Source organism: Papio anubis, chromosome 5 (genome assembly GCF_008728515.1).
Source record: "Papio anubis isolate 15944 chromosome 5, Panubis1.0, whole genome shotgun sequence".
Taxonomy (NCBI): Eukaryota; Metazoa; Chordata; class Mammalia; order Primates; family Cercopithecidae; genus Papio; species Papio anubis.
In genome coordinates this window covers 118058727-118085372 of record NC_044980.1, presented here as the reverse complement: position 1 = coordinate 118085372, position 26646 = coordinate 118058727, and the positions used below count along the sequence as shown (strand labels likewise).

The window sequence follows — 26646 nt, the reverse complement described above, 5'->3', positions numbered from 1 at the left end:
ATCCATAATAGTCAAAAATTGGAAGCAGCACTGGTGTTCATAAGTAGAATGAATAAACAAATTTTGGTATAATCATAACAGAATATCCCTCTGCAATAAAAAATATCAAACTACTGATATAGCAAACATCATGCCAATTGAAAGAAGAGTTATAGTAGAATTAGTAGAATTAGTATATAGTAGAATACAGCAAGAGTAGAATTAGAATTAATGAATTGCATGCTTTCTACGTAAACTCAGATAAGATTCAGAATGTGGGTTGGCTTGGGCACTAGGCAGAGCTAAGGTAATATGTATAATTCCATTCAAAAGATGTGCTAAATAAAACTAATCTATGGTGGGAACAAAAATAAGAACAACAATGGTTGCTTCTGAGGGGCAGAAAGTGGGTACTGACTGGGAAGGGCTGTAGGGAACTTTCTGGAGTGATGGTAATATTTAATATTGTGATAGTTCTGGTAACATTGATGCATGCATTTTTCAAAACACAGAATTCACATTTAAGATGTGTGTCTTTTATTGATTATCAATGTTAATCATAAGAATAAAACTATAAAGAAATGTTGAATTCTAGGTAATACATCTAATGAAGAATTGGGGAAAATGTACTGAAGTCTGCAATGTACTTTGAAATGCATCAAGAAATAAGATGGATTGATCGATATCTAGGGAGATGGACAGACATGAATAGAGAATAAAGCAATATAGTAAAATGTTAATGGTAGAATCTAGGTGATGAGTATACAGATGTTCACTACAATACTATTTTAACTTTGTGGCATGTTTGAAATTTTTCACAATCAAATTTTTTTTAAATGGGAGAGAAGGGTCAACCTTGAAAGAAAGATATCTATAATCTAATGGTGATTTTGTCAAGAAATCTTAGTCTGCTGATGTGCCATTTTATATATTTAAATATATGAAGACATCACAAAACAGTATTCAAGTGTCAATATTCATCTGAGGAACACTGAGTTTCTTATCATGCACGTCTTCATTGTGAACCCTACTGAGCTAAATACAATTCCAGGAAGTCATTTTTCTACACAACACAAACAAACATGTCCTTCGATTTTTACTTTTTATTTTAAAGTACACCCTACTAACTGATGATCTTATTTTTTAAAATTAGAAACCAAAAGAAATGAAAACATTCTTAGTTCTAGAAATCCCCTAATGGTTACTAATATGGTTATTGTTTGGTTTTTAGCTAAAAGTGGTGTCTGACTTTCTGGGGGGAAGAAACGAACAACAACTTTTTAGTTACTCTTTGGAAACAATCATCCAGAATTCTAACAGGTTCTTTCTATGTCAAAAACTGTGGTCATGGGGATCCTCAACAATAAGTGAAAAATACTTAGGCTGATTTATCTAGAGTCTGGTTTGTCTCAACATGATTCCTTCAAACATCTCATCACTAAGTTGCTATTTAGTTTCCTGCAGGTTGTTGGCATCTGCAATTTTCATTGCTTTTAGAAAATGAAGGCCAGTATGCGGGCTTTGGGATGATGGATAGCAGAGTCACATATTTGCAAAGTTTGTGACAAGAATGACAACTCTCTCAAGACATTGTTCATTGTGAGTCGAAGTCAACATATACTGCTCATTCTAAATGTTTCTTTTGATCTAGATTTATCTGTTGCTGAATACAGGATCTTTCCATATTGTGTTATAGGATATAAAATGTTTCTGCAATGTTGTCTCTGACCTTAAAGCCTCCTTGGCTGTTCCATAGCTGCAACTCTGCCCTGCAAGTCAAGGATGGAGCAATTTTAGCAGCAGCTCGAATCTGTGCCCTCAGTTTGTGCTGGTTTGTTGTTGATGTAAATATGTGCAGTTGCTTTGCCATGACTTCTTGATACTAAGTTAGCTACACACTCATCAAGAGCTCAGAAATTGGATGCAAATCTACTGATAATCATATCAATTTATGCCATTTCAATTTTTTTCTGTCCATTACCATCCAGGCACTTTGGTGGTGGATTACTAATCTGTTATCTTTTTCTTTCATTTAATGTGAAAGAATTCGCTTAATGAGAACAAGAATTGATTTCATGTTTGCTATCCTTTCATCCCCTTTCCCCCAAATTTTCTGTGCCAGAGACATAGGGCTGACTGAATCAAGAAAAAGTCTCATCAAGCAGAAGAAATAGCAACTAATGTGTTGTTTATGTGATACAGTGTTTTTTGCATTTTATGTTTTTTATTTTTCATTTTTATGTAAAAACAGTTGGAATGCCAAAGATGGAGAGTCTCAACACATGCTCCATTTAATCTCTGATTGTTAAAAGTCAGACTGTGAAAAAAAAAAAAGGGCTGTTTTTAGTAGGAAAAGCCAGAGCTTCTATACACATTAGCTGAAATAGTATTCAGTCTCTACAAATACCTTTTAATGGATCCAAGAAGGAAAAAAAAAGTTCTTTTCATCTGTCATTTTCACTAATGTCATGAACCTTGAGTATATAAGGGTTACATGTGCTCCTTTATCTTATTCTGTCCTTTACTTTTCTTGTTTCCTAGTTTCTAAATACAAGTTTCCACACTGTAAAAAAAATGCACGATTGTTCTGATTTATTTCACACCAAGTTTATGTCTATGCTTGTCATTTTCATGTGCATTCACACAAATCTTCTATTTAATTAGCCATCTGGAGTAAAGAGTCTTTCTTTTCTGTAATATTTGGTATATTAGGGACTTTGGTTTTCTCTGTTTTATCATAATCTGAATTCTCTTTGTCCATGCTATATTTTTTTGTAAATTTTATACTCATATAAAAATATTTTTTCTCTAACATGACATTTTAAAACTAGAAAAGGCCTTTGAGGCACCTAGACCAAAACCCAAATTTCTTTTTTCTAATTACAAAGAGAGTACTGGAGCCATGAAGTCATACCTGAAACCCACATATCCTGACCTCCCATCTCTTTTTGTAGGCCTATGTATAATCTCAAACTATTCTTATTCCTTGACTTCCGGCTTTAGTCCATAGGTAAGGCAGCTATTAATTTTCTATAGATAAAAGTGTTACGTACACTCAAATTTTGAAGAATTTCCTTGGAATTAATTTTTCTCCTGGAGTCCAAGAATATAGCTTGGAAGCTAAACTTTTCAAAGTTATTTGAATGGCACTGTCTCATTCTGTCTCTCTTTCTCTGCTCTTTCTGTCCCTTCCCCCTTACTTTGCTCCCTTGCCTCCTCTCATCTTTCTCTACTCCCCTTTTGTCTTTCCCTGTCCCCATTTCCCCCACATCTCTTTGGAAAAACTTCTAGAATTTGATCGCAAAACTTAGTGCAGCAAGTTTTGGTCCTGTTTTAGTTCACAGCTGATTGTAATGAGACATTATACTTACGACTTTTGAATTGTATTGCTTCATCATTTATGTGAACCCCCTACTAAGCAGCAGTTTGTACTCTGGTGACAGCAATAGAATCATGTGTTGTTTTCTGAAAGATGTGGCGAGATGGAAGTACTGGAAGTGTGCTACCACTCTGGCAAGACGCATTCAGTTTTCCCTTGCTAATTCACATATTTTTTCAAGAAGGTGTTATTAGCCAGTCTTGGGGAGCTGAGACAAAAGATGATGTGTTTCAGGATCTAGTGAAATGTCAAACTGTGCATCTTTCAGAGTTTTGCAGATAGAACATAATCCATTCATTATCTATTCAAGGAACTACTCTGTGCCAGGTACTGTACTAGACATTAATGATACAAAGGTGGATGAAAGAGAAGTAAGCCAAGGTGATGTGTGAGTTCAGCAGTGGAGCATATCACTCAGCAGAGGAGAAAGGGGACTTTACAAATTATCAGGAATGATTCCTGAAGGAGGTCACAGCTAAACTGCCTCTAAGGATGAATAGGGATTAGCATGTAAAAGACATAAGAGAAATCTAGGTAGGTGAATATCATTTGTAACAAACTGATGTTATGACAATAAATGTCCTTCCTGCTCTTGGAACTTCAATGAACAAAAATTTATAAATTTTAGGCAATGTTTTTCAACTCCCAAAACACAGTAAGGAAATTGCAATGATGTCCTCTGTACTAAAGAATCCAGCTACAGAGTTCTAAGCCTGCTCCCTTTTTATGTCCAATTAGATAATTCCAAAAGGTATTATTATTTGTCACACTTGCTCTATTCACCACTTTTTCCTCATCAAACATACATAATTGGCAGCTGATAGTGGAAGAGATGGGGGAAGGACACAAAGGGGAGTATAATGGAGATATGACTGAGCATTAAGTCAGCAGTCTAGAGTCCACCCACAGCTCCAACCCTCTCCCCATCTCTGATCTTGAAAATAGCATTGAACTCCTCTGCACTTCAGTCCGCTCAACTTTTCATTGGGACGGAACAATATCTTTACTTCTTGACAACATAATGGAGAATAACAAATGAGAAATAAGGAAGTAATATAGAAAGTGTACAGCATTCTACAGATATAAGCTATTACTATCTATATATAGGGTATATATAACAGCTCTGTCTGTGCAAAAATAATGCACATATCCATCTATATGCCAAGGGAATGAAGGGAGCATACACTGTTTCCCACAATGATAAACTCCATGCCTGTTCAGTACATAGGTTCTGTGCATTTCCTTTATATTTCTTCACACCTGTAATAGTTAATGTTCACTTTCTCTGTTAGGTCTGAGATTGTATTATTCACTACCATATTCCCTGCACCTAGTAAACTGCCTGGGAATATGATGAAGGGGAGGAACCAACATAGTTCTCAGTAAATTTAGTCTGACTAAAGAATGAAGATTTTAAACCTGGATTATACAATGGGTCAACATTTTACTAGCTCTGAAGACATACTATTTTAATTGTACACAAAGCAATATTTGGTTGAAGAGATTAATTTCCAGTGGATTTTCTTACATGGTACTTTTGGCCAGCTGTGATCCTTTTTGAACATGCATAGGAGTATTCTTAGCCATATTCCATTTATTCAATGCACAGTTGTTAGATATCTACAATATAGATTTATGGCATTTAACTATGTTCTGTGCAGAGAAATAAGAAGTATTTAATAGGAGTCTCCTATCCATATAGTTATCTGGCCATACAAATCAACGAGTGTTCAAGTGTGCAATGAGGAGTTCAGGCCAAAACAGTACAGTAGTTTAAAGGAAGGAAAGATACGGGCTAGTCAGGAAATGATTTCATGGTGCATTAAAATAATAGCTAATGTTTATTGACTGCTTGCCAAGTGCCAGGCACTGGCCTAACTCTTTTATACATATTAACTCATTTAATGCTCACAACAACACTTCACTGAGGTACCATTATATTCTCATTTTAAATTCAAGGAAATTATAGCAGAATGTGGCTTAGTAACTTGCAAATTTCCATAGCAATAGAGCTGAATCAGAACCTACGCAGTCTTACTCCAGCACCTACACTCTAAATTACTATAATATGCCCCCTCCAATAAACCTTCAGGGCTGAGTCAGATGTGATTAGTCAGAGAAAATAAATAAGAATGGGGGAAGGTGAGTAAGAACAAAGGCATGGAGATAGGATAAGAATAGCCCAGTTAGAATGTAGGTGTGTTAGGCCATTCCTGCACTGCTATAAAGAAATACCGAAGACTGGGTAATTTATAAAGAAAGGAGGTTTAATTGGCTCTTGGTTCTGCAGTTTGTACAGGAAGCATGGTGCTGGCATCTGCTCAGCTTCTGGGGAGGCCTCGGGAAATGACAATAAGGGTAGAAGGTGAAGGGGAAGCAGGCACATCACATGGCTAGAGCAGGAAGGGGGTCGGACCTATACACATTTCAACAACCAGATCTCATGAGAACTCACTCACTTTTGGGATGATAGTACCAAGAGGATGGTGCTAAACCATTCATGAGAAACCTGCCCCTGTGATCCAACCACCTCCCACCAGGCCCCATCTCCAACATTGGGGATTACAATGGAACATGAGATTTGGGTGGGGATACACATCCAAACCGTATCAGTAGGATTACAGCTGAGCAACAGCAGAAGTCTGATCTGGAAAGTTCAGATGAACTGATACTATGAAGCCTTGAAAGATAAACTGAATAACCAGTAGAGACTGATTACTGAGAGTTCAGCCAAGTTTAAATACGTTAATACAGTGACGTGCAGAGGTATGCAATAGAATCTGTGCCTTCTGGTCTTTGAGGCAACAATTATTTTTCCAGAAAGAAGAGCGTGCCCATCTCTGAACACTCTGCTTTGGCTGCCTCACCACCATCCCTTGTCCTCTTCCTAACAGCCCTGATTTCCATGTGGGCATCCATCAGCCTCCATGACTGGAAAGGGTGAATGAGGCTAAGCTAATCAGAGACTTAGGGCTCTCTGACAAAAGAGACACTCAAATCTGCATTACCTTCAGACTTTTCCTTGAGGTGTTTAGACAAAGGATGGGGTTGAGAGTAGGACTATGAGGCCAGAGGAGCTAGGCCAGGAATAAACCCGACTCACAGGGTAGAGCACAACAATGAGAAATGGAGCTCAGACTCTCATGATATCATTGACCTATCAATCCCACATGCCTGAAGCCCACCCAACTTCTGAACTCTTCAGAGAGGTGAACCACTATATTCTCTTTGTTATTTAAGCAGGTTTGAGTAGGTTATCTATTACTACAATAAAATGGTAAGTAATATATTGCTTCACGCTAAGGATTTCACCTTGATTTTAGGACAACTAGAAGCTCTCTCTGAGCTGGGTGACACAGCTCATAATATTGTCTCCTTCTTTTCATGACCCGCTCTTCAGGACATCACCTGGACAAATCCCAGTGATTTTTCATAGTTCAGCCCTGAAGCCTCAAATCCCAAGTCAGTATCATCTTTCCCAGGACTGCTGATGTCTCTGCAATCTGGAGCTTATAAAGACACTGGGGTGACCGAGGAATAGCTGTATATCATCCCCAGGGTTTTCACATCAAAGGACCCAGTGGAGGCCTCATCCTGTTCAAAATGACAAATTAAAATGAATCCCAGAGCTTTATTCTCTAAGAACATAAGACATGTTTTCTTTTTGAACATTTCATTGCACTGTCTTCAGAATCAAGCTCTCTAAAGAATGTTATTATACCTTGAGCTTCTTGACACATTTCCTAATAATTTGAAGCTTCTGACATTTATACAATAAAAGATTGCGCTCTGCAAAAGAAAAAAAAAAATCAATGAATCTTTTTGGCAATCGTCCTAAATCTGTAGAGATTAAGTTCACTTCCCAGACATTGCTATTTCATATCAAACACAGAGTCACGCAGTATAATTAAGATAGTTGTAGAACCATATATTTCATGCCCTAGCTGTCTGCTTTAAACTATCTTGGGAAGTTCAGAAATAATAGGGAAGCTACATCTTAACCAGAGTAATTACATTTGCTTAGCAGAATGGGATGAGCAAGAGCTATGTAAAAGAATAAAATAAATCCACCACAAAACCAAGAACTTCTACATTCATTCTGATATATAAACCTTGCTGATAAAATAATAAAGGGAATAAAAAGAAGAAAGGCTCACCTCCAGTTACAACTCCCAGGAGAATGGCAGCTATTATTTCCTATTGAGTTGGTACTTACCACACAGAGCCTGAACAATTCATACAGAAAAATAAACCATAACATTCCTGTTTATTATTACTTTAGCTGAGAGGTGGTGACATTAAACAGTTCTGCACTGCTGCTATAAATCAGCAGGCTAGAGATGTGCTCAGCATGGGACTAGGACTCCTTGGAAACCACTCTCATCAAAGCAACCAGCTGTCAGAATTCTTCAAATTAAACTGTTATTACAGTAGTATTCATTAGTCAGTTACTGGCTATTAAGATATTTTTATATCAGCACCATTGACATTGGTTGTTGCTTTTTAATATGCAAGTTATATATAAACATGATTCAGTGGCTCACGTGAGGATGACAGCCTCTATTAGAGCTTGGTGTCCCCTGTCTGAAGGCTGCTGCAAAGGGTTGCTGTCTTATCCATGCACCCTTGAATTTCTCTGGGAAGCTGGATGTTTGTTCTGGTGGTCGGAGTGGGGAGAGGGCTAGTAATAACATATTTCAACACTAGTATTTGCTCAGCAAAGTGATAGCTCAACATCAGAAATTATAACTCTTAAAGCTGTTACTGAGCCCCTGATGACAGTGGTTTATGCTCCTCCAACTTGACACTCTGGGTTTCTGTTTGTCTGAGATGCTGAGCATGTGTTTAACTTTTGCCTGAAGTCCAAAATTAAACAAAGGATGTAAAATGGAATATGTGGAGAAGTGAAGAGGAGAATCAGTCTACAGGCTCGGGTAGAAAGAAAAAGTATGACAGGTATTAATTGAAACAGTGTTCTTAGCATTTGGAAAAGTTCTTAAGCCTCAATTTAGTTTCAGGGCAAATTTAACCTACATCATTTTATTCCAGCTAGGAAAAAAAAAGACACATACTAACTATTAACTAGCTTAGAAAGATTAATATAATACTTATATGCATACCACAAACTCATTCGCACATGGAAACCACAGAGTTGTTACTTTTCCCTAATCCTCACTTTAATCTTCATACAGCATAGAGAATACTAGCCTATTTAATGGAAATAGAGAGAATTCAGTCCAAATTGTTTATTTTGTAGATGACAAAAATGAGACTCAAGGAATTAGCTTACTGGTATCAGTCTTAATTTTGTTTTCCTCCTCTCTGTTTTCTAAAACATGTTGGAGCTCCCTCCTCCACTTGGAAGATAAGACGTTTCCTGATCCTCAGACCCATACGATGCCAACAGACAGCATATAAACAATCTCTGCCTCTGCTGCAAGGAGTTGCAGCATTTGTCATTTCCTCTGACCCAGAATCTGAGATACCAGGGGTTCAACACTGGGGTAGGGTTTCACTGGTTGTAACTGGCTTGTGCTAGCTCTTAAGAGACAATTGTTAAAGTTTCAGGAATTTTGTGATCAATTAACATCATGTTAGTAGTATTCAATGGACTATTTATATCACAAACACTACAAATGGGCAAAACCCACAAATCAAGGTGGTTGTTGTCGTGGTTACTATTGTTGTTTCTTCTGAAGATCCAGTTGTTACCCAATTACCAGTACACCACTGGTTCACTGCTGAGTCTCTTTGCTACATCCAGACCAGGGAGAGTGTGCTCCACCGATGAACATGGCCACAACCAACCCCCTGAAGTTCATTTACTAAACAAATATTTACTGAATGCCTACCTTATTTCAGATACTTTGGCCACCTCCTACCATTGTGCAGAACAAGTAAGGACTGAAATTCAGTCCACTATTTGCCTGCACACCTCAAAGCAGTCTTAAAATTCTGAAAACACATTGTTCCAAATCTCTCAAAGAGATTCACAGAACTATGGGCTTCTAGGATGCAGTCTATAGCTTGGTGTCTGTCAAGAGGGGTGCTTTTTCTTATTTACTTAAAGGGACATTCTGGGCCAACAGTGGGCCCTGAATGCTGTGCATATGCTAAAGGCACAGGAGTGTGCAAGCCAGACAAAGTCCTGGCTGCAGAGCTCACCTTCCAGAGCTGGAAGAAAATGAACATAATAATTTCAGAATGTGACAGCACCTTGAAGAAAAATCACCAAGAAGATGTGAGAGAAAGATGGAGGTGGTGGGAGGGGTGCTGCTTTGGGGCAGGAGTTCAGCACTGGTCTCTGTGGTCTGCGTAAAGTGCACGCCAAACAGAGAGAACAAGAGCCAGTGCCCAGAGTGAAAAGGGAGCGTGTGTTACTAAGGACAGACGACAGCCCATGTTACTTGGAGCAGAGTGAGAAACACAGGGAAGGGTATGAGTTGGGGACAAAGAGGTAAGCAGGGGCCCTAGTTGTCCATGAAATGGAAGTTAAATATTATTGTTTGGGTAATGAGAAGCTATTGCAATGTTTTAAGCAGTGGAGTGATTTGCATTTTTAAAAGATCATGCAGGCTTTCATATGAAAATTAGATTGTAAGGAAACAAAAGTACATGCAAGAGACCAGTTTTTACAAGATTGGATGCCTCTCTCCCCAAATCTGAGTGCACACTCCCCAAGATGGGGCTTCTCCTTTGTGTTATTTATTTCAAAATCTTATCCCTGCACCTCAGCCCAGACTTCCTGACTTAACCACCACTTACCAAGACCCAACTTCCATCTCCGAAAGCTTGTGTTTGGTTTTCTTTGATTTATTAACAACATATCATATCATGGTGTCTATACTAGAATAAATCCGAAGATAATTTCAGGAACGCAAGGCATCAAAAACAGAGCAAGAGCACCAGGACAAAGGAAAAATAATCCTGGTACATGCCAGATTAAATGCTGAGTTTGAGATTAGATTTCATACCAGGGTTATTAGCCTTTGTTAAATGAAGTTTAGTTTAAAGCTGCCTCCTTACATATTTTAAGTTTGGCCTAAAGTTTCTCTGTACAGCATTAACTATAGCCTAAATGAGAGTGTAAACAGACTATAGTCTACGCTTGTGCCAATCACCAAATTTTGACCAATCAAATGTGGCCAAATATTCAGACCGTGTCCAAATAAGACAAACATCAAACTATAGCCAATCCAGCTGTTTCTGTACCTCACTTTAGTTTTCTGTACGTCACTTCCTTTTTTTGTCCATAAATCTTCCACTATGTGGCTGCCCTGGAATCTCTGAGCCTACTCTGGCTTGAAAGGCTGCCCAATTCGTGAACTGTTCATTGCTCAATTAAACTCTTCAATTTAATGTGACTGAAATTTTTCTTTTAACACCTTGCGGGGCTAAAGATCCCTTTTCTAAATCGGTTCTAAGTCCCGGAGGCATGTTGGTGTCACCTGAAGAACTTTTAAAAATACCTGTGCCTAGATTCAGTTCCAAGAGTTTCTGATTTCACTGGTCTATGGCAGAACTGTAATACTGGAGTTTTTTTTTTTTTAAATCTACCCAAATAATTTTAGTGGATAACCATAGTTGAAATTATGCTTCTAAATGCATGGGCATTTAGCCAGGAAGAAAGGAAAAATGATACACGGAGCAATAGCAGCAAGACCTTCCCACCCTTCTGAAATGAGGAAGAGCAGTACTCCTTTTTTTTTTTTTTTGCCATGAATGATGCAGGTAGAAAGTTAATTTGCAATACAGAGACCAAATAGCAAAAAAAGGAAGTATTTCCAGAACTCAGAGACTTAGCTAAGTCTAGATCTAAGCTATCTCCAAAAAGAAATGTAAGCTGTCTCAAATACTAGATATCTAGAAGTGACTATTTAAAACCAACTGGCTCTACTTCACACTTACGCAATTTAAAATACAAATCTAAAGTGGAATAATGTGAGATCTCTTTCCAAAAGACTTAACTGCCACTCAGATACTCAAATCTTGAAAGGAAACACATACCCAAATAAATATCAAAAGGGAAGTTCTCTCTTGCCTTCCAACCATTTGGCTCAAACACCTTCATCTCCCAAAAACTAAACATTAGTCAGGAAATGATACAAAAGAGCAGAGCTGGTGTTGGAGAATTCAGAAGAGGAGAGGCAATGGCACACACTGCTTTCCTACTATGTATCAAGCATTGCAAGGGACATTCCCCAAATTATCCCATTTATCATAAAAACAATCCATTGTTAGCATCATTTCTATTTCACAGTTGTTTAAACTGAGGATTCAAGTATTAAGTACTTTTATGAAGATCTCACATCTAGAAAGCCACAGAGAAGGGTTCAGAGCTCCAAAACCCATGTTCTTCATTATGCTATGCTTCAATCAGCCAAGATAAGGTGGGGCAAAAGGAATGAAGAAACTAGGCACATTGGAAATCAGGTACATACTGAAAAATGTACAAAATTAAGAAGCTGAAGAGAGACAAATGCCAAAATTAAGAAGTTGAAGGGGGACAAATTTCTGCCTGGAATCCCTGATGTAGTATCTCTGCTCCCTCCTTTCTGGCACAGAGACAGGAACAATTCCAGGTAGGAATTTAACGTGGAATGTTGCAGGATCCCAGGCTAAGAATATGGCATGGACAAGAGAGTCAGCAAAATGAGGGATGGAAGAAGAGAGAGCCACCTGGGACTCATAGCACCAATTGCCGATGACTTGCCTTGTGAGATGGGAGACTCTTTTCTTCCTCCTCACCTATCCCAGAAGAGCATTTCACAGAGACCTACTTTCAAATGTCACTTTTCCCACTTTTCCTTTGTAAAACTATCATATTCAAGAACACTTCCTGCCTTCTTGTATGTTTATTTTATGCCGGAGCTTGTTCATTTATGGTGATATGGAAAAAAAGAGCTTTGGGATGTTTTTCTTTTCTTTTCGGTTTGCAAAGGGATTTTGAGAGTGCTGAGGAATAGTGTTGTTCTTTCTCTGTGAAATAAACATTTGCTGACATGGACCAAGGAAGCAGAAGTGAATATTTTCTGCCCACTGCAACACTTCTCAGCTTATTTCGTTTGAGCCACTTAGACACCTCGCTTCTAGTTAAGCAATTTCATACAGAACTCTATTTTCCATTATGAAATCATTGTTGTTCCTTAAGGGACAAAATATCTTCTCAGCAAATGAAAAACTTGATTCTAATCATTTACTCTACTCAGTAATTAACATTTTGCCAAACTACTAAAAATGCAACGACACACAGAAGAACATTTTCATGAGGGTTTATGAGTGTTTCCCAGCCTGTTTCTTTTTAATTTTTAAAACTCTCACAATAATTCTCTTAAAGATTCTATCAAACTACCTTTCTCAGTCTGTGAAATCCAAGTCATTATGAAGACAGACACTATTTATAAATGGCTAGTGGACATCAATATTCTGTCCATTCATTCAGTATCTATGGGCCTTTTTCTTTGTTTTGTTCTGAGTCCCAAAGAACAAGACAAAGATAAAGTTGAACACAAAGCAGTCACTCTTTGCTGAAGAGTGGAATGATATCAGAGGCAGCCAAACTGGTTATCTGTTAGCGAGGCTATTTGAATCCTGCTGCCTCATTGGTTTCCTTGTTATAAAGGTTGCTCTGGCCTTTCCGCACACTTGGAGAAAATTTTATTCATTGCAATGTCACACCTGTGAAATAGAGCTCTTTGATGACAACACTGCCTCAAGATAGAAGGTAACCTTTGCTTCACTATCAGGCAGCTGGGGAAGTGCAGTCATATCTCAGGGCTGTGAGTGATGTCATTGAAAGGCAAGGCTGTTAGAAGGAAAACCAAACAGAAAACACTGGACTCCCACTGCATTCTCTCCAATAAGAAGACATTCCATCCGAGAACAACTGTCATGGCTGGGTTGGATTACTCCGAAAGTGCCAATGGCACACCAGAACAAAAGGCATTGATAGCTGCCAGAAACCCAAACTGTGATACAAAAACAATTATGTCATGGTTTCGTAGGTGTGTTTCCTCTTTTTGTTCTGTTGCCACAAGGAAGAGAACTTTATCCCTATAGATAAAACTCAAAGGTAGAAGGTCAAACTGAGAAAAGATGGTGTTGGAGACTTTTTACATTTCTAGTGAAATTTGGTGACCCTTCTAACCCACAACTCCTAGCTCAGACTTTAAGTTGGTAGTTACTTGGCTTACTCTTACTTTAACATAAAATAAAAGCAGTTTCTCTGTTTAGAGATGTATAAGCCTCCATTTAAAAACAAAAATCAGAGACTTATGATCTGCTTTATTCTGAAATAATAACTTTTCTTAAGTGTATGCTATTCTTAAGTTCAGTATAAAAGAAACTTTGAACTATTGACGTTATGGATGATATGGGCAGGTACCATTCACCACCTTTTCAAGCAGCCATTTCAATTTTCTGAGGGTGAATTTTTTCCCTCATATTAGGCAACTCTGGTATCTTTAAAGATTAATTATTCACTTTGTGAATTTTCTGGACCTTTTGTTCCTTTTCTTTCTCTCTTCTGCTGCATTATCATGACATGACTATTCACCCTGTGTCAAAGGGAACTCAAGGATATAGGACTCACACCAGCCAGCATGGCTCCTTGGAAACAAGTTTGGCAAAGAATATCATGGGTGAGGAAGTACTGGGAATTCCTAGCTAAAATAAAGTTTTAGAGTTTTCCATGGATTTTTTGGTTTTCTTTGGTCTCAACATTTCCAATCGAAACATAATTGAAATATAACTGTTTTATGTATCAGCATTTGAACACAGCACAATCCATTGAAGTAATATGATGTTTGGAGTAGTGGAACATCTGGTAGGAAACAGGGGTTTTGACACTTGTCTAAACTATAGATGTTGTAATTCTTACTTTTCTATCCAGTGTTTACAGAAGAGTAGAATTTTCCACATTGTTGACATAATTTATATATTAAAATCATATGGAGATGTTGTTTCAAGACATACATATGCAGTATCCAAGCCTAGAGATTCTAATTTAGTTGTCTGTGATGAGGATGAAGCATGTGTGCTTTTTAAAACTTTCTAGGTGCTTCTCAACTAGACCACTAACTGAAAACCAATGGTGTAAAGATTTATTTTTATTTTTATTTTTTTATTTTTTTTGAGACTGAGTCTGGCTCTGTCACCCAGGCTGGAGTGCGGTGGCCGGATCTCAGCTCACTGCAAGCTCCGCCTCCCGGGTTCACGCCATTCTCCTGCCTCAGCCTCCCGAGTAGCTGGGACCACAGGCGCCCACCACTTCGCCTGGCTAGTTTTTTGTATTTTTTAGTAGAGACGGGGTTTCACCGTGTTAGCCAGGATGGTCTCGATCTCCAGACCTCGTGATCCGCCCGTCTCGGCCTCCCAAAGTGCTGGGATTACAGGCTTGAGCCACCGCGCCCGGCCAAGATTTATTTTTTATACTTTTTAAAAATGACATTTAAAAAATGTTAAGCTACATCTCCACTATATATTTTATTTTTTGTTTGTTTTTTGTGTTGTTGTTATTTTTAGGACGAGGTCTCATTCTGTTGCCCAGGCTGGAGTGTAGGGACGGGATCTTGGCTCACTTCAACCCCTGCTTCTTGGGCTCAAAATATTCTCCCACCTCAGCCTACTAAGTAGCTGGGACTACAGGTGTGCACCACCACATCCTGCTAATTTTTTATATTTTTTGTAGAGGAAGGATTTTGTCATGTTGCACAGGCCAGTCTCCTACTCCTGGACTTAAGCAATCCACCTGGCTCAGCCTTCAAAGTGCTGGGATTACAGGCTGGAGCCAGCTCATGGGACTCTACTATCCACTTTAAAAAGAATCTCCTGGATACTGTTTAAATGTCTTATACATGGTATCTGTATTTCCATGGTAAAATTTTCTCAACATCCACTCCATTAAGTTACATGCTAAGATCCTGATTGCTGTATTCATTTTAGTTGACAAAATTAGATTTCTCAATCTCATCAATTAGGGAACAGATATATAAATTCCTGTTGTCAAACGCTTAACTTTAAAATGACATGCTGTAGAGTAAACAAAAGATTGGAGTATGAGTCAGAAATGTGGGTTCTAAACACAACCATGCCACTAACTTAGAGGTCAGTATCTGCATTGGTTAAATGTGGGTTTGATTTAGGTGTGGCCTGAGATCCTGTTCAGATACAGCATATGTGATCCCATTTACACTCTGATCCTGTGTGAAATGGACTGGCAGTTGCTAACAGAAATAACGAGTGCAGGAGAGGTTGCCTTTGCTGCTTTCCAGAGGGCTGCTGTAGCTATCAAGTCAGGAATACCCAGGAGCTAAGCTTCCTTTGTGCCATCTGCTCCAGCAAGTAATGGCTTAGTTCACACAACCCGCTGTCTAGGTAGCAGGCCTTGGACTGTCAGCTCACCCGTCAACTTCAGTCCTGTTAGATTCATGACCCCTAAAGGTATTAGTTGCCTGATTAACTGACTGATGATGATTGACATGTATACACAATTAACTCTTTAGTCTCACTAGCCCTCAAATGAGACCCATATGTTCCTAATCTACAAATATGCTTTAGTGTCTCCTCCCATGGTGAAATCACAATTGGGCACTTCCTAGGAGATATAGACCAGTGATTTTTAAGCACCTTTGCAGTCATGCAAAATTTCCACTCCATTGACTGATCCATACCACACTTGATAATGCCTGTCTTTTATATGTGATTTTACAGCCATCCACAGAGATTACACAAAGAGAAGTACACTTTTTTTTTTCTTTGCCAAATCATGCTTAAATTACCGCTGACTTAGTTTGTCTCCATTGTTTGCATCTGGACATTTGGGCTATAAATAATTTTTCCACTAAAACAATTTCTGTTAAAAATACTCTCTACACATATCAACAACACTAGTTAAATACTAACACATCGTACTGTGTGTACTAATATGCAAATACGTGATTCACAGTAAGAGTTGCTTATTTGTGCATCTGTGGCATGAAGTAAGTAAGTTGAATTATCACTTTTAATTTAGAAATGCCTACAATTTCTTGAATATGGAAATGAGTAAGGCTTGGATGGGTAGATTTTAGTAGACCTAACAGCCCTTTGCCAGTTTAAATATAGGCCACCTACTTTGGTTTTTAGAAACCTTTCAAGTGGCTTTCTTGTAAAGAAGGAAGAAAATCTGTTTTCTATATCACGCTCATTTCCTGAGGATAGTAAGCCCTTGAGGAAAGGAACCATATCTAGTCTTTATTTGTACCCAAAGTGGCAGTTCTCTGTGCTTCACATGAGTCAATAGCCCAGATTATCATACATCCTCCCCATGTGTCCAAACATTGACCCACTCTTCATCCATGCATTCAACAAAACCATCCTGTGAGTTTCTACTATGGATAAGTACTCCACACGGCAGTAACTAGTACTCTACAGTGAGCAGTGTGCAAGGAGACACCATCCCTATGGCTCAAAGAAGACCAATAAAAATAAGTAAATAAATGAATAAAAAAGATATATTTTGGAGAGTATTAAATGCTAAGAAAGAAAAAGAAGGGCAATGTGATAGACATAAGCTAGAGAATTATTTTCCTTGTTTACTAATAAAAAACTATATTTACTTAGTAGCATTCAGACTGTCAGCAAAACAGCTGCAACTTTTTTTTTCAATTACAGAATGATATTCAGTTAACAGAACAACCATGATTTCATATAAGCTGCATCAGAGACAACTAAAGATGAAAAAACCACTATCCTTATATATAACTACTTTGTGCTGTGTACCAAAAACAACCTGCTTTATATTTCCATGCCAATTTACAACCTCCGTACTGTACCAGGCAAGGTTAGTGGCTTTGGAAAATGCCACCAGCATGGGCTATTTAAAGACACATGTGGTAGTATGTTAACTACATAAAAAAGACACTATAGTTTAAAAACAAATCATCCACAGCCTTATGTTTCCATTTTTGTTTTAACTCAAAGGAATGCATTGTGTATGGAGCAGGGTAAGTGCTTTTTAGAACAGAAAAAAACACTTTGTGCTAGAACTGACTTTTTCATCATCATCATCTTCGTGCTCCTCATCTTCCTTCTTTCTCTTGCTTTTTTTTCAGCCTCGACAACTCCCTTTTTTACTGCATCAGGTAGGCAGTAGTATGCTTTTCATATTTTCCCATCAGCTTTGCAGCCTTCTTTCCATAAGGCTGCTTGTCATCTGCAGCAGTGCTATTGTACATCTCTCCCAGTTTTGTTGCTACATCACCAGTGGATAGGCCAGGATGTTCTCCTTTGATTTTTGAGCGATTCTTGAACTTTTTTGTTTCCCCTTTAGGAGGGATATAGGTTTTCATTTCTCTTTTGTAATAGGCCTCATATGCCATGACCATGTCTTCACATTTTTCCTTTCTCTTTGGCAGACATGGTCTTCCATTCATCTCAGCACTTAGAAAATTCTGAGAAGCTGATTAAACCATCTGAGTTCTCCTCTTGTGCTGCTCCTGACAAGTTTGTACAAAGAATATGTATGATGACATTTTGCCTCTTGGCTTTTTAGATCTCTTTCTCCTGTGTTTGGTTATTTTGCTTCAGAGAGGCACAGTGCCTCTTACTTGCCTGAGTGCTATCTCTATGGAGCTCAATGGACAGCAGTGGCTCTGAGAGTGGGAGACAGATCCCGGAGGATTACTTTAGATTGAGAAGTGAAGAAAAGCTGTGCTGAGGAGGCAGCAATTTAAGTTGAACCTTAATGGGAAAAGGAAAACCAGCAGGTGACATGAAGAAAGAGAATCCAAGGGCTGAGGCCCCAAGGCAGCCACAAACATGGTGTTCTTGAAGAACAAAAGGCCAGTTGTATGGGCAAGATGGAGAAAAGAGAAAGAGATCAGAGAGGGAAGTGTAAACCACAGCGAAAAGGTTGGATATTATTCTAAGTGCTCCAGTGAGCTGTGAAGGACCCGTGTACGTGTAGTAGAGAGCCCTGAGAAGTATTGCCTGACTTATATTTTCAAAACTGGTTACTTCACGGAAATCAGATTGCAAGGAGCAATAGTAAAAGAAAGACATGGGAGGCAACAGCCTCTTCCTTATGGGATAATTAGGAGGCATATAGAGGAGTCTTACATATTTTCAGTATTTAATGAATGCTAGGCATCAGTGTAATTTGTCTTCTTCCTTCTTTTCATTTTCCTTCTGGTTCTCTTGATGATGATAAAGATAATCCTAATTATCATTACTAGAACTTTCATACTTAACCTGTGAGGTGATAATGGGCTTAAACTAGGAGGTTATTGCTGGAGATGAAGAAAAGTGAATGAATTTGGAAAATGGTTTGCGGTTCCTACTCATCTTTTGATGCCCAGATTGTCCCAAATCCTCTGTGACATTTCCCCTACAACCATCACTTCTTCCTCAATATACCTACAGTACCAGTCATTTGGCTATTATGGACAGTATCTTCTTGAGTCTTCTAGCCAATTCTGTGTCTAAAATTCATTCAGAAAAAGAAAGCATTTGTAAGCATTGTTGAAATGCTGATGCTCAGATTTAATGCTTTTTGTTTGTTTTTTGAGGCAGAGTTTCACTCTTCTAACCCAGGGTGGGGTGCAATATGCGATCTCCACTTACTGCAACCTCTGCCTCCTGGGTTCAAGTGATTATCCAGCCTCAGCCTCCTGAGTAGCTGGGACTACAGGCACCCACCACCATGCCTGACTACTTTTTGTATTTTCAGTAGAGACAGGGTTTCACCATTTTGGCCAGACTGCTCTCAAACTCCTGGCCTCAGGTGATTCGCCTGCCTCGGTCTCCCAAAGTGCTGGGATTACAGGCATGAGCCAGCCCGCCCGGCCGTAGTTCTTACTCAGTATCTTTACTCAGTAGGGTGAAGGAAGAAATCTGCATTTCAATACAAATACAGATCATGATTCAGATCATGGTGGCTTGTCAATCTCATCTGAAGAAATACTCATCCGGATCAGGACTGGAGATATTTAGAAGTCATTCATGATATATAGCATTAAAACCAGGGACATGGATGCAACTATGTAGAGATAGTACATAGAGGAAGGAGAGGGAGAGGCTTAGAACATAACCTTGGGAAAACTTGACATCTAAGAGACAGGTGACAGAAGACTCTCAGCAAAATAAAAAGAAAGAAAGCCAAGAGCTTTGTCAGTAAAGCCTAAGAGCAGGATTTCAAAAAGGTGTAGTCACAATTCATTCCTACAGCAATATTTTTAGATGGCCTTCTTTGTGTTAGGCACAGGGATGTAGCAGAGAATAAGACAGACAAAAATCCCTGCTTTCAGAAAATGTGCAAACATTACTCAGAATTCCTCAGAATTAATGGGAGATGAAAAAGTGGAAACAGGAATTGTGATTTACCCTTTCTACATGTTCATAAAGCAGAGAAAGGAACAAAACCCCGTATGGCCTCTCTCTGCCACTTACCTTTGAGTTGTATAACCTCAGTGATACTACATTTCTACCAAGAAGGGAAAATTTAATTTTGAACTCTAACAAACAAAATTATAGATTTTGAAAGAACTAAAATACTTTCAAGTCCCTGGAACCAGGAAGAACAAAAATAGAATTATTTGCAAAATGGTCCAAAAAACTAACATATGACAATAACAATTCTTTGGTTTCCAGAAGAAAAAAAATAAATTCAGGGTATTTGAAGGTTAGCAAAATGAAGAACAAAGGTGAATTAATAAATGCACAACAATCAAGCATGCAAATTATAAGATTAATATTCTGCAAAGTTGTTGTGACACTTTTTTAATCATATAAAAAATAGAGGTAGAAAGGAATTCAAGATCAACTCAAATATACAAATATATGATTCACACCCATTTCCTCCCTTCCTGACTCGTTTCCTCCTGCTCTTTTGTCCACAAACTAAAAACAGCACTCAGGTCAGGGAAATTAGTTGAAAATTCATACTGCCACTCTTTGTTAAACCCTTAAAAACTAGCTGGGGTGTCAAAATGCCTTATTCTAAACTCAGAAAACCTAAACATCATTTCCCACTAGCAAAATAAGATATTCATTTTTGGAGGTATAGTCTTTAGTTATCAAGACAATTGAGTCTCTCCAAGAATACATTAAAATTTTTTCATCTTTTTGGATTTTTCCATGATTTTAACATGAAACCAATCAAAACCCCAAACATTTTTGGAGTATGCAGTATATTCAGCAAAATGATACTACATTGATAATTAACCTGAAAAAAAATACGAAAACTATCACAAAATTTTATAAAGAAAATGAAAGTATATTTCTTCCTCATACTAAATGAATTTCAGATGGACCGAGAATACAAAGAGAAACAATAGAACCACACAGTCAAGAAGAAAAAAGACAGAAATTTATTTATAATCATAAAATAGGTAATACTTTGTTTCAAACAGCACACAAAACCCAGAACTGATAAAGTGTCTGACTTGATAAAAATTTAAAACATTGTATAATAAAACAATTACTGAAGTTGAGTGACAAATACAAAAGAAGTACTTGGAATGGTTATCATAACGAGTTAATTTTCTTAATTTCCAAAGAGTTCACACAATAGGTTAAGAAAAAGCGAAATAAACCAATTAAAAAATGGCAAGCAGAGCAATCAGGCAGGAGAAAGAAATAAAGGGTATTCAATTAGGAAAAGACAAGTCAAATTGTCCCTGTTTGCAGATGACATGATTGTATATTTAGAAAACACCATCATCTCAGCCCAAAATCTCCTTAAGCTGATAAGCAACTTCAGCAAAGTCTCAGGATACAAAATCAATGTGCAAAAATCACAAGCATTCTTATCCACCAATAACAGACAAACAGGGAGCCAAATCATGAGTGAATTCCCATTCACAATTGCTTCAAAGAGAATAAAATACCTAGGAATCCAACTTACAAGGGATGTGAAGGACCTCTTCAAGGAGAACTACAAACCACTGCTGAACAAAATAAAAGAGGACACAAACAAATGGAAGAACATGCCATGCTCATGGATAGGAAGAACCAATATCGTGAAAATGTCCATACTGCCCAAGGTAATTTATAGATTCAATGCCATTCCCATCAAGCTACCAATGACTTCCTTCAAAGAATTGGAAAAAACTACTTTAAAGTTCATATGGAACCAAAAAAGAGCCTGCATTGCCAAGATAATCCTAAGCCAAAAGAACAAAGCTGGAGGCATCACGCTGCCTGACTTCAAACTATACTACAAGGCTACAGTAACCAAAACAGCATGGTACTGGTACCAAAACAGAGATATAGACCAATGGAACAGAACAGAGCCCTCAGAAATAATACCACACATCTACAACCATCTGATCTTTGACAAACCTGACAAAAACAAGAAATGGGGAAAGAATTCCCTATTTAATAAATGGTGCTGAGAAAACTGGCTAGCCATCGGTAGATAGCTGAAGCTGGATCCCTTCCTTATACCTTATACAAAAATTAATTCAAGATGAATTAAAGACTTATATGTTAGACCTAAAACCATAAAAACCCTAGAAGAAAACCTAGGCAATACCATTCAGGACATAGGCATGGGCAAGGACTTCATGTCTAAAACACCAAAAGCAATGGCAACCAAAGCCAAAATTGACAAATGGGACCTAATTAAACTAAAGAACTTCTGCACAGCAAAAGAAACTACCATCAGAGTGAACAGGTAACCTACAGAATGGGAGAACATTTTTGCAATCTATTCATCTGACAAAGGGCTAATATCCAGAACCTACAAAGAACTCAAACAAATTTACAAGAAAAAAACAACCCCATCAAAAAGTCGGTGAAGGATATGAACAGACACTTCTCAAAAGAAGACATTCATACAGCCAACAGACACATGAAAAAATGCTCATCATCACTGCTCATCAGAGAAATGCAAATCAAAATCACAATAAGATACCATCTCATACCAGTTAGAATGGCAATCATTAAAAAATCAGGAAACAACAGGTGCTGGAGAGGATGTGGTGAAATAGGAACACTTTTACACAGTTGGTGGGACTGTAAACTAGTTCAACCATTGTAGAAGACAGTGTGGTGATTCCTCAAGGATCTAGAACTAGAAATACCATTTGACCCAGCCATCCCATTACTGGGTATATGCCCAAAGGATTATAAATCATGCTGCTATAAAGACACATGCACACGTATGTTTATTGCGGCACTATTCACAATAGCAAAGACTTGGAGCCAACCCAAATGGCCATCAATGATAGACTTAGATTAAGAAAATGTGGGACATATACACCATGGAATACTATGCAGTCATAAAAAAGGATGAGTTCTTTGTAGGGACATGGATGAAGCTGGAAACCATCATTCTCAGCAAACTCTCTCAAGGACAGAAAACTAAATAACCCATGTCCTCACTCATAGGTAGGAATTGAACAATGAGAACACTTTGACACAGGAAGGGGAACATCACATACCAGGGCCTGTCATGGAGTTGGGGGAGTGGGGAGGGACAGCATTAGGAGATATACCTAATGTAAATGATGAGTTAATGGGTGCAGCAGACCAACATGGCACATGTATACATATGTAGCAAACCTGCACTTTGTGCTCATGTAGCCTAGAACTTAAAGTACCAAAAAAGAAAGGCAAGAAATATGAGCAGAGGCTTCATGGCATAAGAAATATTATTTGTTATTAAAATAAATATAAAGATTCTTCCCTACATACATAAGTCACAAACTAAAATAATTCTTATGACAACTGCATGACTTGGGGGTACTATTATTAGCCCTCTTTCAGATGGATAGTCAATTGTTTGAATACCATTTGCTTAAAAGTCCCTCTATGTCCCATTGATTAGCAACACTACAGCTGCTATGCGGTAAATTCTTCTATGAACTTAGTTATTACTGGGCTCTCTGTTCCACTGGTTTAGTTGTCTATCCCTGAATAAATGTCACAATATCTTAATTACCATTGCTTTATAATAAGTTTTGATATACGATAAGCAAAGTTTCCCCATGACAGTCTTCTTCAGAGTTTTCTAACTATTTAGGGGTCTTTACCCTTTCATAAAGTCTCAGAAAAAATCTATTTTTTCTGTTCCACGAAAGAAAACTTGTAAATAGGAATAGGAAGTTATAAATATATTTGCGGAGAATTAACATCTTTTCAAAATTGAATATTCTCCTCCATGAACATGGTATAGCAATTCATTTATTTTGGTTTTCTATAATTTTCTTCAATAATATGGTATAATTTTTATGTAACTTGCAAAATAGCCTTTTTAAGAATTATTTTTAGTTACAGAAGACTTTTGTTTTCTAACTACCTTTTTCTTATGTAGAAAACGTTAACCAACTTTTGGGTAGAGTTGTAGCAACAAATACCACACACTCAAAATTAATAAGAACTGGATTCTGAGAAGAAAGAAAGAAAGAGCTTACCAGCCAGAGTCTTAACACATAAAAATAACAGCCTTTCTCTTTATATCTGCGTATACCTCTCCTGATCAATCTTACTTCCAAGAATGTCTTAGTGATCCACAGAAGGGAAGTTTCCTCCTTATTACAAGTAAGCAAACTTTGAAAGAGTAAACTGATAGTATCCAGTTGAAAAGGGGTCAAAAATATACATTTGAAAGGAAAGATAATTAAATTATTCAAATAGTAATATGCCATTAAAAGTCTGTATAAGAGTAATGATCATGGTTCAAGGAAGTAATACATTAAGAATCTTTTTGCTAGTTGAGTTTTTAACTTTTAGAATCACATGACATAATCTGTTGATTAAAGAAAATTATCTCCTTCTCAGTAGCACTCAAAAATCAGGAACAATTATCCCAACTCATTTCTTTGTAAAGATGTTCACATTTCGAATTTACTAATGATATTACAGTGAACAGTGAAAGGAGAGGGTCTTAGAAGAAATGTGGGTTTAGAAAACGAATACAATAATTAAACAACACAAATTATTTTCCCCCTAAAATTCTACTGACCATGCTTGCTTTATTATATACAGTCTCTCTCTTTTAGCCATTCTCATTTTTTCTTAATGCTCATAACCATGACAACTTTATTAAATGAATACCCAATAGCACTATGCTAAACTTAAAGGATATATAGGAATAAGATAATTATCAAACCCCAAAAAGAAACTTAAAATATTTTTGTGAAGGTAAGAAATATCAATATGGACTAATTAGTAAACAAATATGTATAACATAGACAACAGATCAAGCACCTGTCTGCTGGAAAACAAAACAAAAAAGAAAGAAAAACTTAGATTTTCCAAAGGAATTCTATGAAATATAAACTAAAAGGAAATAGAAAGGATATTTCTATTTTCCTAAAGTCTGGTGTTTAACTTCTCTGACTGTCTATGCCAGTTTATTTTAGGCCGAGAGCACCTGCACAGAAAGCTAAAGAGTTAATATGAAGGATTCAGTAGTACATTATTGCTTCTTTTTATTCTCCCTTCAGTAATAGGGAATGGCTTACTCAATTATTTTGTCCGACACTTAGTTTGCATTTGCAAAAAGAAAAATGACCATTCTCCATTGCTTATGTGATTACTGCATCATGTCTAAGCTCCTGGAGTACCATTGTTCACTGCTTAAACGTGCCCATGTTGGGCAAAGTGTTGCTCCCATTTGGTTAAACCAAACTCTGCAAAGTCAAGTTCAGCATGGTAACGGTTCCTGTTTGTTCATTACATAGTGTTTTGCACATAGCGGGTACTCAATAAATATTTGTTGAGTAAACAGTAGTTTATTTAGACCTGTTACAGTAAATAATATTTGGCACATAATAGTAGGAAGGCCACATACAAGAGTAGGCTGTAATAGTGAACACCTGGTTAGGCTGTGTGACTCATGCTCCTTTCAAGCAAGGCCTGTAAGTGATAATACTGTTTTGCTATATGTGTTCTTGGATTTTTGATATATCTTTCCCTAGTTTGTCAGTTTTTTGACAAGGGTATAATATTTTATAAGAAGAGATTTCAAATCTATAAATATAGTAATTCTCCTCACGATTATTCAATATTGAGGGAAAATATTTTAAAACATAACACACTTGGACATTTACAAGTAGATAGTACCATTTTATTGGATGAAGACGAGCAAGGATTTTGATAATGTTTATAACAGTTAACTCACTTCTTTCTTTAAACAGGATAAAAGATAACAACCCCTGCCCCTGCCTTCTTTGCTGTCAACATGCAACATAGAAGGTGGTTGTGAGGCAGAGAGACAAGTAAATTTCAACTTTATGGATAACCTTTGTTATTGAACAAAAAAAAAAAAACCATAAAATCTCGATCTTGGCCTTCAAAGCTCTCTGATATAAAAGTTAATGTCAACTTCAGCCTTTGTCCAGCATTAACAATGACCATAATATTTAAATATTAAACATTATTTCAACATTGAAACAGCTAGAATTTAGGGATGCTCATGAATAATAATTTTTTAAAAAGAAGTCTCTATGAAGAGGAATTTACTCTGAGCATATCCTTGGCTCTCCCGGCTCTTTAATCGCTCTATCCCACAAAAAGTGGAGTGATTTGCCTGAAGGGTGTCTGAAAGCCAAATCTGGGCATGCGCAGCTCTCTCAGCCCTTCTGCCTCTTGAGAGCCTGCACCCTTAGCACCTCTTGAGGCTATCTACCAGGGAGGATGGCTGGGGAGCGCGTTAGTTTCCTAAGGCTGTTTTAACAAATTGCATCACATTTAGTGCTTAAAATAACAGGAATTCATTCTCTCACTGTTCCAGAGGTCCAAAGTCTGCATTCAGTTTCACTGGGTGGAGATCAAGGTGTCCACCGGCTGCGCTCCCTCAGGAAAAGAGAGAAGTTCGTTCCTTGCTTCTTCCAGCTTCTGGTGGCTGCCTGCTTTCCTTGGTTTGTGGGGCTGCATCATTTCAATCTCTGCCTCTGCATTCGTATTGCCTTCACCTTCTTATCTGTCTAATCTCCACCTGCCTCTCTCATAAGGACATTTCTGCAAGTATTTAAGGTCCACCTTGATAAACCAGGAAAATCTCCTCACTTCAAGAAGCAGTTTTTTTGTTGTTGTTGTTTGTTTGTTTGTTTGTTCGTTTGTTTCTTTTTTGAGACAGAGTCTCGCTCTGTTTCCCAGGCTGGAGTGCAGTGGCACGATCTGGGCTCCCTGCAAGCTCCACCTCCTGGGTTCACGCCACTCTCCTGCCTCAGCCTTCCAAGCAGCTGGGACTACAGGCGCCTGCCACCACGCCTGGCTAATTTATTTTATTTTATTTTATTTATTTATTTATTTATTTATTTATTTATTTATTTTGTAGTTTTAATAGAGCCAGGGTTTCA

The 26646-nt window shown here is 37.7% G+C and overlaps 1 pseudogene; it reads right to left on the bottom strand.

Moving 5' to 3' along the window:
- Window positions 1-14881: 14881 nt before the first annotated feature.
- The window catches only part of LOC110743603, a 148883-nt pseudogene continuing 137118 nt past the window's right edge, over window positions 14882-26646 (bottom strand).